The sequence below is a fragment of the Hydractinia symbiolongicarpus genome, chromosome 6 (genome assembly GCF_029227915.1).
Source record: "Hydractinia symbiolongicarpus strain clone_291-10 chromosome 6, HSymV2.1, whole genome shotgun sequence".
In the NCBI taxonomy this organism is placed as follows: Eukaryota; Metazoa; Cnidaria; class Hydrozoa; order Anthoathecata; family Hydractiniidae; genus Hydractinia; species Hydractinia symbiolongicarpus.
In genome coordinates, this window is record NC_079880.1 from 6,728,366 (window position 1) to 6,748,149 (window position 19,784).

A 19,784-nucleotide genomic window follows, 5' to 3' on the forward strand; every position below is an offset into this window, starting at 1 on the left:
TATAAAACCATCTTAAAGGTTTAAAATCGTATATCATACACAAGCATGACTTCGAGAAATACGGTTGCTGAATTAAGAAAACTCGCTAAGGAACGCGGCCTACATGGATACTCAAGGCTCAGAAAGGCCGATCTGATCGAATTATTGACACCCACTACCGTGTCAGCACCGGTTAGACCCGTACCAGACCCGGGATACAAATCTCTGGAGGCGTTTCTAGGACCCGATGGATCTATACCCGTACCAGCACCGAGACCGGCACCGAGACCCTTGAGATCCGGTACGGACATGGATATGTTCGAGCAGGAAGAAATGGCTAAAACTAGACCTCAGGTGAAAAGCAAGTTGAATGAATGGAGGGAATCTGGTTGATAAATCATGTATCTAAGGCTATTAAGGATAAAACAACAAAAGCTTTCAAAACCATGAAGGATAAGATCATGGGTTTTTATAAAAAGGGCAGTGGAGAGGAAGAGGTGAAAGAGGTGAAAGAGGAGGAAGAGGTGAAAGAGGAAAATCCTTATACTCCTATTGAAGAAGCGTTTGTGGGTTCCTACAAACGTTTCAAGATAAACTCAGATGGTAAGAAGAAGAATGTCAAGGTTTTTCTAAAACAGATTCAACCTATCATTAAGAGGCTAATGAGGGACGTGCTAGGTCAAAAGAAGTCGCTGAAGACCCAGGCAACCTTGTGGGTGAAGTGGGTAAGGGAGGACACCGGCTCGGCTGGTGTCACGTGTGTACATGTTGATAAAGCTTTCAATAGCTATATGGAGATACTGCACGCCCACGATGAAATTTCTGATGTTTTCGATCGGATGTGTACTAAGATAATCGAGCAGATTGAAAACCCTGCTCTACCCGCCAGCGGGTTCACAATCGAAAGGATCCTACATATGCATGTGGACTTTCATAAACTTAAATTAACCAGAGGTAGTTCTTACTTGCCGCTACCCAAGAATTTCAGTGGAAAGCGATCCGTGATTAACCCACATAACGAGGGTGACGAGGACTGTTTCAAATGGGCCGTTATCGCTGCTCTCAATCATGGTAAGATCAATAATAACCCAGAACGAATCTCAATCCTTAGGAAGCATGATAAGTATAATTGGGATGGTATAACTTTCCCAATGGCTCTAAACAAGATAGATCTCTTCGAGAGGAGGAACCCTGATGTCGCCGTGCATGTTTTAACAAAAGACGATGTAGAGGGTGTCTATATGTGTCGAAAGTCGAAGCATCTTGACCGGGATGAGACGGTTGTTTTGTTTTTACTGTGTGAAGGGGATAAGAGGCATTATATCGCTGTTAAGAACTTGAGCGGTGTCCTGAGCAAGGCCAACTCAAAGCATAAAAATAAGGAGTATTATTGCTTGAATTGTCTCTCTGGTTTTCTAAGCGAACAGAAAAGGGATGAGCACTTTGAGTATTGCAAGAATAACGATGCCGCTAATATTCAACTACCTAAGGAGGGTAGCACCTTAACCTTCACTGATGGTAAGTTTCAGCTCAAGGTTCCATTCATCATTTATGCCGATTTCGAAGCTTTTACACAAGAATTGCCTGAGGATGAGAGAAAAAGGCGGATCATCAACCGAGAAAGTTGGTAAACATGTCCCAACTGGATTCTGTTGTTATAGTAAATATGCTCGTGGTGAAGTTCCCAACCCTCTTAATCTTTACCGTGGTGAGGACTGTGTTCCGCGCTTTGTGGATCATGTGGTTTCTGAGGCTGAAAGGTTATATAACATGCGTCCTCAGAAAGAAATGGATCTACTTACGGATGAGGAGCATGACGGTTTCAATAGATCCGAGGTTTGCCACATTTGTATGAAGGAATTTGCTGGTGATGATGACATCAAGGTTAGGGATCACTGTCATTTCACTGGTAAGTTTCACGGATCCGCCCATCAGGAATGTAATCTGCGTTACAAGGTTCCTAATTATATTCCGGTTGTATTCCACAATCTTAGCGGATATGATGCGCATTTATTCATTAAGGAGCTTGCAAGGAAGTACGGAGAGGATGGTATGGGTGTAATCGCAGAGAATAAGGAGAAATATATCTCTTTCTCGACCGATGTTAAGGTTGGCGAATATATTAACAAAAACGGTGAGACTAAGGACAAAAAGATAAAGCTAAGATTCATAGATTCGTTTAGATTTATGTCTAGCGGCTTGAACAATCTTAGTGCAAATCTCGCGGGTGTTAACAACATGAGATGTGATGAGTGTAGCTCAGGCTGCTCGTTTGAATATATTGATGAAAACTATATTGCTCACGGGAAATGTGGTGAATGCGATGTCGGTTGCAATAGAAATCTTGATAAGCAGAGTTTACTTGAAAAGTTCCGTAATATGCACACGGGAAACGATGAGCAGTTCAGGTTGCTGTTGAGAAAAGGTGTATACCCATATGAGTATGTTAACTCATTCGATAGGTGTAATGAAACTGAGCTCCCGTCAAAGGATGACTTTTATAGCGAGCTTAACATGAGTCACATCAGTGATGCTGACTATGAGCATGCACAGAAGGTTTGGAAAGCCTTTGATATTAAGGATCTAGGTGAATATCATGACATCTATCTCAATACAGATGTTCTATTGCTCGCCGGTGTGTTTGAGACATTCAGAGAGACGTGTTTGAGATACTACAAACTAGATCCCGCGCATTTTTACACAACTCCTGGATTAACTTGGCAAGCATGTCTGAAAAAGACCGGGGTTAGTCTAGATCTATTGTCTGATATTGAGATGGTCACGTTCATTGAAAGCGGTATTAAGGGTGGATTGTGTCAAGCTGTCCACCGCCACGCCAAGGCCAACAATCCATATATGGGCGATATGTATAATACTTCGGAAGATACAACCTATCTGCAGTATCTTGATGCTAACAATCTGTATGGATGGGCTATGATTCAGAAGATGCCGACCGGTGGGTTTGAGTGGGATGATTCCGGTAAATTTACACCCGAACTCATTTCAGAGTTGGCTGTGGAAAACGGTGAAAAGGGGTACATGCTTGAGGTTGATGTTAGATATCCACCTGATCTGCATGACGCACATAACGATCTTCCTTTCATGCCCGAGAGGAAGGTTATCAATGGGGTCGAGAAGCTGACACCATGTCTTTCGAGCAAGACAAACTACATCATCCATATCCGTGCGCTTGCTCAGGCTTTGAATCACGGTATTGTTCTTGATAAGGTTCATAGAGTCTTGAGATTTAATCAGAGTGCGTGGTTGAAGTCGTATATAGACTTCAATACACAGCTGCGCACGGAGTCGAAGAATGACTTTGAGCAGGATGTTTTCAAGCTGATGAACAATTCGTTCTTTGGTAAGACAATGGAGAATCAGCGTAAACACAAAGACGTACGCTTGGCTACGAAGAAGGAACAGTATGAGAAGCTGGTGATGAAACCAAACTTCAAGGGTAGCACATGGTTCTCGGAAACACTGATGGGTATAGAGATGTCCAAGATCAAGATCAAAATGAATAAACCAATCTACCTAGGACTGGCAATTCTGGACATGTCTAAGATGATTATGTACGAGTTTCACTATGACTATATGAGACCGAAATATGGTGATGATGTGAAACTTTGCTATATGGATACTGATTCATTCGTATACCACATAAAAACGGGCGATTTCTACAAGGATATCGCTGTGATGTGTCTGAGAGATTTGACACATCGGGGTATGATAAGGAAGATGGTAGACCTCTACCATTAGGTTTAAATAAAAAGATCATTGGGCTGATGAAGGACGAGTTAGGTGGTAAGGTGATGACTGAGTTTGTAGCCCTAAGAGCTAAGACCTATGCATACAAACAACTATGTGGTAAGGAGGATAAGAGGTGTAAGGGGGTGAAGAAATGTGTGGTAAGGGAGACCATAGGTTTCGCTGATTATAAGAGATGCCTGTTTGAGGGTGAGAACATTTACAGAACCCAAATGACATTTCGATCTATTAAGCATGATGTTCACACAATAAAAACAAATAAACTGGCGCTCAATGCCGATGATGATAAACGCATAATTTCTGGAGATGGTATCACCACACTAGGTAGAGGACATTATAGACACATATCACTATAATTTATAGGACACAACAGGGGAGGGTGGGGAGGGACCCATGGGACGGGGAGGGGGTGGGGGATGGAGGGGGTTTTGGACGGATATTATAGAGCATGCTCTATAATTTGACGTAAAGTGGTAAAGTGCTAACGGATTTTATGGACTCTTCTATCGTCGATTTAACGGGGATGATCCATAATTTGACGTGGAATGGTAAAGTGCTAAGGGATGTTATGGACCTTTTTACGTTGATTTTACGGATATGCCCGCTTATTTGACATGATTGCACTAACATCCGAATTTTCCTATCTCTGGCGTTATCGCGCGCTGAAGAAATAGCGACAGTTTCAAAAACTGAATTACATTGACTTTCTAACGGTGTCAGTCCGTTTGAGTTACAATGGTTGGGTCACATACTCGTACCAACATGTATTTAGCGATATTTTTCTGATATTACTAGATTGCTTCGCTTTTAACAGTGAAACGATTGACTGTGGGACTTAATTGAACTGATTTTGGACTGTGATGTTATAAATGTTATAAGTGAGACAATTGGACTCCAAGAAATAACATTCTTCTTAATTTGACATGATTGCCGGAACTTAGCGATTACACTGGGCGCTGTGGTAGCACTTCATTTAAAAATTTAGATAAATAAGTAATTCTTTACTGTGGGACCAATCCTAGCCGTTATCGCGCGCTGAAGAAATAGCGACAGTTTCAAAAACTGCATTACATTGACTTTCTAACAGTGTCAGTCCGTTTGAGTTACAATGGTTGGGTCACATATTCGTACCAACATGTATTTAGCGATATTTTTCTGATATTACTAGATTGCTTCGCTTTTAACAATGAAACGATTGACTGTGGGACTTCATTGAACTGATTTTGGGCTGTGACCATATAAATGTGAAAGTGAGACAATTGAACTCCAAGAAATAATATTTTTCTTGATTTGACATGATTATGGCAACTCAGCGATTACAACGGGCGCTGTGGTAGCGCTTCATTTAAAAATTAAGATAAAAAAGTTACTTTTTAACCGTTGGACCAATCCTAGCCGGTAGCGCACGCTGAAGGAATAGCGACAGTTTCAAATACTACATTTCACTGACTTTCTATCGGTGTCAGTCCGTTTGAGATACAACGGTTGGGTCACATATTCGTACCAACATGTATTTAGCGATATTTATCTGTTATTACTAGGTTGCATCCCTTTTAACAGTGAAACGATTGAATGTGGGACTTAATTGAACTAACTTTGGACTGTTACCTGATAAATGTGATAAATCAGAAAATTGGACTCCAAGAAATAACATTCTTCTTAATTTTACATGTTTGCCTGAACTCAGTGATTTCACTGGGCACTGTGGTAGCGCTTCATTTAAAAATTTGGAAAAATAAATCATTCTTTACCGTAGGACCAATCCTAGCCGTTATCGCGCGCTGAAGAAATAGCGACAGTTTTAAAAACTGCATTACATTGACTTTCTAACGATGTCAATCCATTTGAGTTACAACGGTTGGGTCACAAATTCGTACCAACATGTATTTAGCGATATTTTTCTGGTATTACTAGATTGCATCCCTTTTACCAATGAAACGATTGACTGTGGGACTTAATTGAACTAACTTTGGACTGTGACCTGACAAAATGTGATAAATAAGACAATTAGACCTTAAGAAATAACATTCTTTTTAATTAGCCTTGTTAGCCTGAACTCAGCAATTTCACTGGGCGCTGTGGTAGCGCTTTATTTAAAAGTTTAGATTAATAAGTCTTTTTTTACTGTGGGACCAATCCTAGCCGTTATCGTGCGCTGAAGAAATAGCGAAAGTTTCAAAAACTGCATTACATTGACTTTCTAACGGTGTCAGTCCGTTTGAGTTACAGTGGTTGGGTCACATTTTCGTACCAACATGTATTTAGCGATATTTTTCTGATATTACTAGATTGCTTCGCTTTTAACAATGAAACGATTGACTGTGGGACTTAATTGAACTAACTTTGAACTGCGACCTGATAAATGTGATAAATAAGACAATTGGACTCCAAGAAATAACATTCTGCTTAATAAGACTTGTTTGCCTGAACTCAGCGATTACACTGGGCGCTGTGGTAGCGCTTTATTTAACACTTTAGATTAATAAGTCTTTTTTTACTGTGGGACCAATCCTAGCCGTTATTGCGCGCTGAAGAAATACAGACAGTTTCAAAAAGTACATTTCATTGACTTTCTAACAGTATCAACCCGTTTGAGTTACAACGGTTGAGTCACATATTCTTACCAAAATGTATTTCGTGATATCTTTCCGGTATTACTAGGTTGTATCGCTTTCAACAGTTAAACGATTGACCGTGGAACTTAATTGAACTGATTTTGGGCTGTAACCTTATAAGTAAAAAATTAAAACAATTGGACTCCAAGAAATAACATTCTTCTTAATTTGACATGATTGCCGCAACTCAGCGATTACACTGGTCGCTGTGGTAGCGCTTCATTTGATAATTAAGATAAATAAAGTCATTTTTTAGCCGTTGGACGAATCCTAGCCGTTAGCGCGCGCTGAAGAAATAGAGACAGTTTCAAATAATACTTTTCACGGACATTCTATCGATGTCAGTCCATTTGAGTTACAACGGTTGGGTCACATATTCGTACCAACATGCATTTGGCGATATTTATCTGATATTACTAGGTTGCATCGCTTTTAACAGTGAAATGATTGAATGTGGGACTTAATTGAACTAATTTTGAACTGTGACCTGATAAATGTGATAAATGAGACAGTTGGACCCCCAAAAAAAACATTCAACTTAATTTGACATGATTGCCGGAACTCAGCGATTACACAGGGCGCTGTGGTGGCGCTTCACTTAAGTATTTAGATAAATAAGTCATTCTTTACCGTGGGACCAATCCTAGCCGTTATTGCGCGCTGAAGAAATACAGACAGTTTCAAAAAGTATATTTCATTGACTTTCTAACAGTATCAACCCGTTTGAGTTACAGTGGTTGGGTCACATATTCGTACCAACATGTATTTAGCGATATTTTTCTGATATTACTATATTGCTTCGCTTTTAACAGTGAAACGATTGACCGTGGAACTTAATTGAAATGATTTTGGGCTGTGACCTTATAAATGTGAAAGTGAGACAATTGAACTCCAAGAAATAACATTCTTCTTAATTTGACATGATTGCCGGAACTCAGCGATTACACTGGGCACTGTGGTAGCGCTTCATTTAAAAACTTAGATAAATAAGTCATTCTTTACCGTGGGACCAATCATAGCCGTTATCGCGCGCCGAAGAAATAGCGACAGTTTCAAAAACTGCATTACATTGACTTTCTAACGGTGTCAGTCCGTTTGAGTTACAATGGTTGGGTCACATATTCGTACCAACATGTATTTAGCGATATTTTTCTGATATTACTAGATTGCTTCCTTCTAACAATGAAACGATTGACTGTGGGACTTAATTGAACTAACTTTGACTGCGACCTGATAAATGTGATAAATAAGACAATTGGACTATAAGAAATAACATTCTTCTTAATTAGACTTGTTTGCCTGAACTCAGCGATTACACTGGGCGCTGTGGTAGCGCTTTATTTAAAACTTTAGATTAATAAGTCTTTTTTTACTGTGGGACCAATCCTAGCCGTTATTGCGCGCTGAAGAAATACAGACAGTTTCAAAAAGTACATTTCATTGACTTTCTAACAGTATCAACCCGTTTGAGTTACAACGGTTGAGTCACATATTCTTACCATAATGTATTTCGTGATATCTTTCCGGTATTACTAGGTTGTATCGCTTTCAACAGTGAAACGATTGACCGTGGAACTTAATTGAACTGATTTTGGGCTGTGACCTTATAAATGTGAAAGTGAGACAATTGAACTCTAAGAAATAACATTCTTCTTAATTTGACATGATTGCCGGAACTCAGCGATTACACTGGGCACTGTGGTAGCGCTTCATTTAAAAACTTAGATAAATAAGTCATTCTTTACCGTGGGACCAATCCTAGCCGTTATCGCGCGCTGAAGAAATAGCGACAGTTTCAAAAACTGCATTACATTGACTTTCTAACGGTGTCAGTCCGTTTGAGTTACAATGGTTGGGTCACATATTCGTACCAACATGTATTTAGCGATATTTTTCTGATATTACTAGATTGCTTCGCTTTTAACAATGAAACGATTGACTGTGGGACTTAATTGAACTAACTTTAGACTGCGACCTGATAAATGTGATAAATAAGACAATTGGACTATAAGAAATAACATTCTTCTTAATTAGACTTGTTTGCCTGAACTCAGCGATTACACTGGGCGCTTTGTTAGCGCTTTATTTAAAACTTTAGATTAATAAGTCTTTTTTTACTGTGGGACCAATCCTAGCCGTTATTGCGCGCTGAAGAAATACAGACAGTTTCAAAAAGTACATTTCATTGACTTTCTAACAGTATCAACCCGCTGGAGTTACAACGGTTGAGTCACATATTCTTACCAAAATGTATTTCGTGATATCTTTCCGGTATTACTTGGTTGTATCGCTTTTTACAGTGAAACGATTGACCGCGGAACTTAATTGAACTGATTTTGGGCTGTGACCTTATAAATGTGAAGGTGAGACAATTGAACTCCAAGAAATAACATTCTTCTTAATTTGACATGATTGCCGGAACTCAGCGATTACACTGGGCACTGTGGTAGCGCTTCATTTAAAAACTTAGATAAATAAGTCCTTCTTTACCGTGGGACCAATCCTAGCCGTTATCGCGCGCTGAAGAAATAGCGACAGTTTTAAAAACTGCATTACATTGACTTTCTAACGGTGTCAGTCCGTTTGAGTTACAAGGGTTGGGTCACATATTCGTACAAACATGTATTTAGCGATATTTTTCAGATATTACTAGATTGCTTCGCTTTTAACAATGAAACGATTGACTGTGGGACTTAATTGAACTAACTTTGGACTGCGACCTGATAAAATTGATAAATAAGACAATTGGACTCCAAGAAATAACATTCTTCTTAATTAGACTTGTTTGCCTGAACTCAGCGATTACACTGGGCGCTGTGGCAGCGCTTTATTTAAAACTTTAGATTAATAAGTCTTTTTTTACTGTTGGACCAATCCTAGCCGTTATTGCGCGCTAAAGAAATACAGACAGTTTCAAAAACTGCATTACATTGACTTTCTAACGGTGTCAGTCCGTTTGAGTTACAATGGTTGGGTCACATATTCGTACCAACATGTATTTAGCCATATTTTTCTGATATTACTAGATTGCTTCGCTTTTAACAATGAAACGATTGACTGTGGGACTTAATTGAACTAACTTTGGACTGCGACCTGATAAATGTGATAAATAAGACAATTGGACTATAAGAAATAACATTCTTCTTAATTAGACTTGTTTGCCTGAACTCAGCGATTACACTGGGCGCTGTGGTAGCGCTTTATTTAAAACTTTAGATTAATAAGTCTTTTTTTACTGTGGGACCAATCCTAGCCGTTATTGCGCGCTGAAGAAATACAGACAGTTTCAAACAGTACATTTCATTGACTTTCTAACAGTATCAACCCGTTTGAGTTACAACGGTTGAGTCACACATTCTTACCAAAATGTATTTCGTGATATCTTTCCGGTATTACTAGGTTGTATCGCTTTCAACAGTGAAACGATTGACCGTGGAACTTAATTGAACTGATTTTGGGCTGTGACCTTATAAATGTGAAAGTGAGACAATTGAACTCCAAGAAATAACATTCTTCTTAATTTGACATGATTGCCGGAACTCAGCGATTACACTGGGCACTGTGGTAGCGCTTCATTTAAAAACTTAGATAAATAAGTCATTCTTTACCGTGGGACCAATCCTAGCCGTTATCGCGCGCTGAAGAAATAGCGACAGTTTCAAAAACTGCATTACATTGACTTTCTAACGGTGTCAGTCCGTTTGAGTTACAATGGTTGGGTCACATATTTGTACCAACATGTATTTAGCGATATTTTTCAGGTATTACTAGGTTGTATGGCTTTCAACAGCAAAACGATTGACTGTGGGACTTAATTGAACTAACTTCGGACTGCGACCTGATAAATGTGATAAATAAGACAATTGGACTCCAAATAACATTCTTCTTAATTAGACTTGTTTGCCTGAACTCAGCGATTACACTGGGCGCTGTGGTAGCGCTTTATTTAAAAATTCAGATTAATAAGTCTTTTTTTACTGTGGGACCAATCCTAGCCGTTATCGCGCGCTGAAGAAATAGCGACAGTTTCAAAAACTGCATTACATTGACTTTCTAACGGTGTCAGTCCGTTTGAGTTACAATGGTTGGGTCACATATATGTACCAACATGTATTTAGCGATATTTTTCTGATATTACTAGATTGCTTCGCTTTTAACAATGAAACGATTGACTGTGGGACTTAGTTGAACTAACTTTGGACTGCGACCTGATAAATGTGATAAATAAGACAATTGGACTCCAATAAATAACATTCTTCTTAATTAGACTTGTTTGCCTGAACTCAGCGATTACACTGGGCGCTGTGGCAGCGCTTTATTTAAAACTTTACATTAATAAGTCTTTTTTTACTGTGGGACCAATCCTAGCCGTTATTGCGCGCTGAAGAAATACAGACAGTTTCAAAAAGTACATTTCATTGGCTTTCTAACAGTATCAACCCGTTTGAGTTACAACGATTGAGTCACATACTCTTACCAAAATGTATTTCGTGATATCTTTCAGGTATTACTAGGTTGTATCGCTTTCAACAGTGAAACGATTGACCGTGGAACTTAATTGAACTGATTTTGGGCTGTGACCTTATAAATGTGAAAGTGAGACAATTGAACTCCAAGAAATAACATTCTTCTTAATTTGACATGATTGCCGCAACTCAGCGATTACACCGGGCGCTGTGATAGCGCTTCATTTAAAAATTAAGATAAAAAAGTTACTTTTTAACTGTTGGACCAATCCTAGCCGGTAGCGCACGCTGAAGAAATAGCGACAGTTTCAAATACTAAATTTCACTGACTTTCTATCGATGTCAGTCTGTTTGAGTTACAACGGTTGGGTCACATATTCGTACCAACATGTATTTAGCGATATTTATCTGTTATTACTAGGTCGCATTGCTTTTAACAGTGAGACGATTTGATGTGGGACTTAATTGAACTAACTTTGGATTGTTACCTGCTAAATGTGATAAATGTGACAATTGGACTTCAAGAAATAACATTCATCTTAATTTGACATGATTGCCGGAACTCAGCGGTTACACTTGGCGCTGTGGTAGCGCTTCATTTAAAAATTTAGATGAATAAGTAATTTTTTACTGTGGGACCAATCCTAGCCGTTATCCCGCGCTGAAGAAATAGAGACAGTTTCAAACACTACATTTCATTGACTTTCTAACAGTGTCAATCCGTTTGTGTTACAACGGTGAAGTCACATATCGTACCAACATGTATTTCGTGATATCTTTCCGGTATTACTAGGTTGTTTCTCTTTTAACAGTGAAACGATTGACTGTGGGTCTTAATTGAACTGATTTTGGGCTGTAATCTTATAATTGAAAAAGTAAGACAATTGGACTCCAAGAAATAACATTCTTCTTAATTTGACATGATTGCCGCAACTCAGCGATTACACTGGTCGCTGTGGTAGCGCTTCATTTGAAAATTAAGATAAATAAAGTCACTTTTTAGCCGTGGGACGAATCCTACCCGTTAGCGCGCGCTGAAGAAATAGAGACAATTTCAAAAACTACTTTTCACGGACTTTCTATCGATGTCAGTCCGTTTGAGTTACAACGGTTGGGTCACATATTCGTACCAACATGCATTTGGCGATATTTATCTGATATTACCAGGTTGCATCGCTTTTAACAGTGAAACGATTGAATGTGGGACTTAATTGAACTAACTTTGGACTGTGACCTGATACATGTGATAAATGAGGCAATTGAACTCCAAGAAATAACATTCATCTTAATTTGACATGATTGCCGGAACTCGGCGATTACACTGGGCGCTGTGGTAGCGCTTCATTTAAAAATTTATATAAATAAGTCATTCTTTACCGTGGGACCAATCTTAGCCGTTATCGCGCGCTGAAGAAATAGCGACAGTTTCAAAAACTGCATTATATTGACTTTCTAACGGTGTCAGTTCGTTAGAGTTACAATGGTTGGGTCACATATTCGTACCAACATGTATTTAGCGATATTCTTCAGGTATTACTAGGTTATATGGCTTTCAACAGCGAAACGATTGACTGTGGGACTTAATTGAACTAACTTCGGACTGCGACCTGATAAATGTGATAAATAAGACAATTGGACTCCAAATAACATTCTTCTTAATTAGACTTGTTTGCCTGAACTCAGCGATTACACTGGGCGCTGTGGTAGCGCTTTATTTAAAAATTCAGATTAATAAGTCTTTTTTTACTGTGGGACCAATCCTAGCCGTTATCGCGCGCTGAAGAAATAGCGACAGTTTCAAAAACTGCATTACATTGACTTTCTAACGGTGTCAGTCCGTTTGAGTTACAATGGTTGGGTCACATATTTGTACCAACATGTATTTAGCGATATTTTTCTGATATTACTAGATTGCTTCGCTTTTAACAATGAAACGATTGACTGTGGGACTTAGTTGAACTAACTTTGGACTGCGACCTGATAAATGTGATAAATAAGACAATTGGACTCCAATAAATAACATTCTTCTTAATTAGACTTGTTTGCCTGAACTCAGCGATTACACTGGGCGCTGTGGCAGCGCTTTATTTAAAAGTTTAGATTAATAAGTCTTTTTTTACTGTGGGACCAATCCTAGCCGTTATTGCGCGCTGAAGAAATACAGACAGTTTCAAAAAGTACATTTCATTGGCTTTCTAACAGTATCAACCCGTTTGAGTTACAACGGTTGAGTCACATATTCTTACCAAAATGTATTTCGTGATATCTTTCAGGTATTACTAGGTTGTATCGCTTTCAACAGTGAAACGATTGACCGTGGAACTTAATTGAACTGATTTTGGGCTGTGACCTTATAAATGTGAAAGTGAGACAATTGAACTCCAAGAAATAACATTCTTCTTAATTTGACATGATTGCCGCAACTCAGCGATTACACCGGGCGCTGTGATAGCGCTTCATTTAAAAATTAAGATAAAAAAGTTACTTTTTAACTGTTGGACCAATCCTAGCCGGTAGCGCACGCTGAAGAAATAGCGACAGTTTCAAATACTAAATTTCACTGACTTTCTATCGATGTCAGTCAGTTTGAGTTCCAACGGTTGGGTCACATATTCGTACCAACATGTATTTAGCGATATTTATCTGTTATTACTAGGTCGCATTGCTTTTAACAGTGAAACGATTTGATGTGGGACTTAATTGAACTAACTTTGGATTGTTACCTGCTAAATGTGATAAATGTGACAATTGGACTTCAAGAAATAACATTCATCTTAATTTGACATGATTGCCGGAACTCAGCGGTTACACTTGGCGCTGGGGTAGCGCTTCATTTAAAAATTTAGATGAATAAGTAATTTTTTACTGTGGGACCAATCCTAGCCGTTATCCCGCGCTGAAGAAATAGAGACAGTTTCAAACACTACATTTCATTGACTTTCTAACAGTGTCAATCCGTTTGTGTTACAACGGTGAAGTCACATATTCGTACCAACATGTATTTCGTGATATCTTTCCGGTATTACTAGGTTGTTTCTCTTTTAACAGTGAAACGATTGACTGTGGGTCTTAATTGAACTGATTTTGGGCTGTAATCTTATAATTGAAAAAGTAAGACAATTGGACTCCAAGAAATAACATTCTTCTTAATTTGACATGATTGCCGCAACTCAGCGATTACACTGGTCGCTGTGGTAGCGCTTCATTTGAAAATTAAGATAAATAAAGTCACTTTTTAGCCGTGGGACGAATCCTACCCGTTAGCGCGCGCTGAAGAAATAGAGACAATTTCAAAAACTACTTTTCACGGACTTTCTATCGATGTCAGTCCGTTTGAGTTACAACGGTTGGGTCACATATTCGTACCAACATGCATTTGGCGATATTTATCTGATATTACTAGGTTGCATCGCTTTTAACAGTGAAACGATTGAATGTGGGACTTAATTGAACTAACTTTGGACTGTGACCTGATACATGTGATAAATGAGGCAATTGGACTCCAAGAAATAACATTCATCTTAATTTGACATGATTGCCGGAACTCGGCGATTACACTGGGCGCTGTGGTAGCGCTTCATTTAAAAATTTATATAAATAAGTCATTCTTTACCGTGGGACCAATCTTAGCCGTTATCGCGCGCTGAAGAAATAGCGACAGTTTCAAAAACTGCATTACATTGACTTTCTAACGGTGTCAGTCCGTTTGAGTTACAATGGTTGGGTCACATATTTGTACCAACATGTATTTAGCGATATTTTTCTGATATTACTAGATTGCTTCGCTTTTAGCAATGAAACGATTGACTGTGGGACTTAATTGAACTAACTTTGGACTGCGACCTGATAAATGTGATAAATAAGACAATTGGACTCCAATAAATAACATTCTTCTTAATTAGACTTGTTTGCCTGAACTCAGCGATTACACTGGGCGCTGTGGCAGCGCTTTATTTTAAACTTTAGATTAATAAGTCTTTTTTTACTGTGGGACCAATCCTAGCCGTTATTGCGCGCTGAAGAAATACAGACAGTTTCAAAAAGTACATTTCATTGACTTTCTAACAGTATCAACCCATTTGAGTTACAGCGGTTGAGTCACATATTCTTACCAAAATGTATTTCGTGATATCTTTCCGGTATTACTAGGTTGTATCGCTTTTAACAGTGAAACGATTGACCGCGGAACTTAATTGAACTGATTTTGGGCTGTGACCTTATAAATGTGAAAGTGAGACAATTGAACTCCAAGAAATAACATTCTTCTTAATTTGACATGATTGCCGGAACTCAGCGATTACACTGGGCACTGTGGTAGCGCTTCATTTAAACACTTAGATAAATAAGTCATTCTTTACCGTGGTACCAATCCTAGCCGTTATCGCGCGCTGAAGAAATAGCGACAGTTTCAAAAACTGCATTACATTGACTTTCTAACGGTGTCAGTCCGTTTGAGTTACAATGGTTGGGTCACATATTTGTACCAACATGTATTTAGCGATATTTTTCTGATATTACTAGATTGCTTCGCTTTTAACAATGAAACGATTGACTGTGGGACTTAATTGAACTAACTTTGGACTGCGACCTGATAAATGTGATAAATAAGACAATTGGACTCCAATAAATAACATTCTTCTTAATTAGACTTGTTTGCCTGAACTCAGCGATTACACTGGGCGCTGTGGCAGCGCTTTATTTTAAACTTTAGATTAATAAGTCTTTTTTACTGTGGGACCAATCCTAGCCGTTATTGCGCGCTGAAGAAATACAGACAGTTTAAAAAAGTACATTTCATTGACTTTCTAACAGTGTCAACCCATTTGAGTTACAACGGTTGAGTCACATATTCTTACCAAAATGTATTTCGTCATATCTTTCCGGTATTACTAGGTTGTATCGCTTTTAACAGTGAAACGATTGACCGCGGAACTTAATTGAACTGATTTTGGGCTGTGACCTTATAAATGTGAAAGTGAGACAATTGAACTCCAAGAAATAACATTCTTCTTAATTTGACATGATTGCCGGAACTCAGCGATTACACTGGGCACTGTGGTAGCGCTTCATTTAAAAACTTAGATAAATAAGTCATTCTTTACCGTGGTACCAATCCTAGCCGTTATCGCGCGCTGAAGAAATAGCGACAGTTTCAAAAACTGCATTACATTGACTTTCTAACGGTGTCAGTCCGTTTGAGTTACAATGGTTGGGTCACATATTCGTACCAACATGTATTTAGCGATATTTTTCTGATATTACTAGATTGCTTCGCTTTTAACAATAAAGCGATTGACTGTGGGACTTAATTGAACTAACTTCGGACTGCGACCTGATAAATGTGATAAATAAGACAATTGGACTCCAATAAATAACATTCTTCTTAATTAGACTTGTTTGCCTGCACTCAGCGATTACACTGGGCGCTGTGGCAGCGCTTTATTTTAAACTTTAGATTAATAAGTCTTTTTTTACTGTGGGACCAATCCTAGCCGTTATTGCGCGCTGAAGAAATACAGACAGTTTCAAAAAGTACATTTCATTGACTTTCTAACAGTATCAACCCATTTTAGTTACAACGGTTGAGTCACATATTCTTACCAAAATGTATTTCGTCATATCTTTCCGGTATTACTAGGTTGTATCGCTTTTAACAGTGAAACGATTGACCGCGGAACTTAATTGAACTGATTTTGTGCTGTGACCTTATAAATGTGAAAGTGAGACAATTGAATTCCAAGAAATAACATTCTTCTTAATTTGACATGATTGCCGGAACTCAGCGATTACACTGGGCACTGTGGTAGCGCTTCATTTAAAAACTTAGATAAATAAGTCATTCTTTACCGTGGTACCAATCCTAGCCGTTATCGCGCGCTGAAGAAATAGCGACAGTTTCAAAAACTGCATTACATTGACTTTCTAACGGTGTCAGTCCGTTTGAGTTACAATGGTTGGGTCACATATTCGTACCAACATGTATTTCGTGATATCTTTCTGGTATTACTAGGTTGTATCGCTTTTAACAGTGAAACGATTGACCGCGGAACTTAATTGAACTGATTTTGGGCTGTGACCTTATAAATGTGAAAGTGAGACAATTGAACTCCAAGAAATAACATTCTTCTTAATTTGACATGATTGCCGGAACTCAGCGATTACACTGGGCACTGTGGTAGCACTTCATTTGAACACTTAGATAAATAAGTCATTCTTTACCGTGGTACCAATCCTAGCCGTTATCGCGCGCTGAAGAAATAGCGACAGTTTCAAAAACTGCATTACATTGACTTTCTAACGGTGTCAGTCCGTTTGAGTTACAATGGTTGGGTCACATATTTGTACCAACATGCACTTAGCGATATTTTTCTGATATTACTAGATTGCTTCGCTTTTAACAATGAAACGATTGACTGTGGGACTTAATTGAACTAACTTTGGACTGCGACCTGATAAATGTGATAAATAAGACAATTGGACTCCAATAAATAACATTCTTCTTAATTAGACTTGTTTGCCTGAACTCAGCGATTACACTGGGCGCTGTGGCAGCGCTTTATTTTAAACTTTAGATTAATAAGTCTTTTTTACTGTGGGACCAATCTTAGCCGTTATTGCGCGCTGAAGAAATACAGACAGTTTAAAAAAGTACATTTCATTGACTTTCTAACAGTATCAACCCATTTGAGTTACAACGGTTGAGTCACATATTCTTACCAAAATGTATTTCGTCATATCTTTCCGGTATTACTAGGTTGTATCGCTTTTAACAGTGAAACGATTGACCGCGGAACTTAATTGAACTGATTTTGGGCTGTGACCTTATAAATGTGAAAGTGAGACAATTGAACTCCAAGAAATAACATTCTTCTTAATTTGACATGATTGCCGGAACTCAGCGATTACACTGGGCACTGTGGTAGTGCTTCATTTAAAGACTTAGATAAATAAGTCATTCTTTACCGTGGAACCAATCCTAGCCGTTATCGCGCGCTGAAGAAATAGCGACAGTTTCAAAAACTGCATTACATTGACTTTCTAACGGTGTCAGTCCGTTTGAGTTACAATGGTTGGGTCACATATTCGTACCAACATGTATTTAGCGATATTTTTCTGATATTACTAGATTGCTTCGCTTTTAACAATGAAGCGATTGACTGTGGGACTTAATTGAACTAACTTTGGACTGCGACCTGATAAATGTGATAAATAAGACAATTGGACTCCAATAAATCACATTCTTCTTAATTAGACTTGTTTGCCTGCACTCAGCGATTACACTGGGCGCTGTGGCAGCGCTTTATTTTCAACTTTAGATTAATAAGTCTTTTTTTACTGTGGGACCAATCCTAGCCGTTATTGCGCGCTGAAGAAATACAGACAGTTTAAAAAGTACATTTCATTGACTTTCTAACAGTATCAACCCATTTGAGTTACAACGGTTGAGTCACATATTCTTACCAAAATGTATTTCGTCATATCTTTCCGGTATTACTAGGTTGTATCGCTTTTAACAGTGAAACGATTGACCGCGGAACTTAATTGAACTGATTTTGGGCTGTGACCTTATAAATGTGAAAGTGAGACAATTGAATTCCAAGAAATAACATTCTTCTTAATTTGACATGATTGCCGGAACTCAGCGATTACACTGGGCACTGTGGTAGCGCTTCATTTAAAAACTTAGATAAATAAGTCATTCTTTACCGTGGTACCAATCCTAGCCGTTATCGCGCGCTGAAGAAATAGCGACAGTTTCAAAAACTGCATTACATTGACTTTCTAACGGTGTCAGTCCGTTTGAGTTACAATGGTTGGGTCACATATTCGTACCAACATGTATTTAGCGATAATTTTCTGATATTACAAGATTGCTTCGCTTTTAACAATGAAATGATTGACTGTGGGACGTAATTGAACTAACTTCGGACTGCGACCTGATAAATGTGATAAATAAGACAATTGGACTCCAAATAACATTCTTCTTAATTAGACTTGTTTGCCTGAACTCAGCGATTACACTGGGCGCTGTGGTAGCGCTTTATTTAAAAATTTAGATTAATAAGTCTTTTTTTACTGTGGGACCAATCCTAGCCATTACGCGCGCTGAAGAAATAGCGACAGTTTCCAAAACAGCATTACATTGACTTTCTAACGGTGTCAGTCCGTTTGAGTTACAATGGTTGGGTCACATATTTTTACCAACATGTATTTAGCGATATTTTTCTGATATTACTAGATTGCTTCGCTTTTAACAATGAAACGATTGACTGTGGGACTTAATTTAACTAACTTTGGACTGCGACGTGATAAATGTGATAAATAAGAAAATTGGACTCCAAGAATTAACATTCTTCTTAATTAGACTTGTTTGCCTGAACTCAGCGATTACACTGGGCGCTGTGGTAGCGCTTTATTTAAAAGTTTAGATTAATAAGTCTTTTTTCACTGTGGGACCAACCCTAGCCGTTATTGCGCGCTGAAGAAATACAGACAGTTTCAAAAAGTACATTTCATTGACTTTCTAACAGTATCAACCCGTTTGAGTTACAACGGTTGAGTCACATATTCTTACCAAAATGTATTTCGTGATATCTTTCCGGTATTACTAGGTTGTATCGCTTTCAACAGTGAAACGATTGACCGTGGAACTTAATTGAACTGATTTTGGGCTGTGACCTTATAAATGTGAAAGTGACACAATTGAACTCCAAGAAATAACATTCTTCTTGATTTGACATCATTGCCGCAACTCAGCGATTACACCGGGCGCTGTGATAGCGCTTCATTTAAAAATTAAGATAAAAAAGTTACTTTTTAACTGTTGGACCAATCCTAGCCGGTAGCGCACGCTGAAGAAATAGCGACAGTTTCAAATACTAAATTTCACTGACTTTCTATCGATGTCAGTCAGTTTGAGTTACAACAGTTGGGTCACATATTCGTACCAACATGT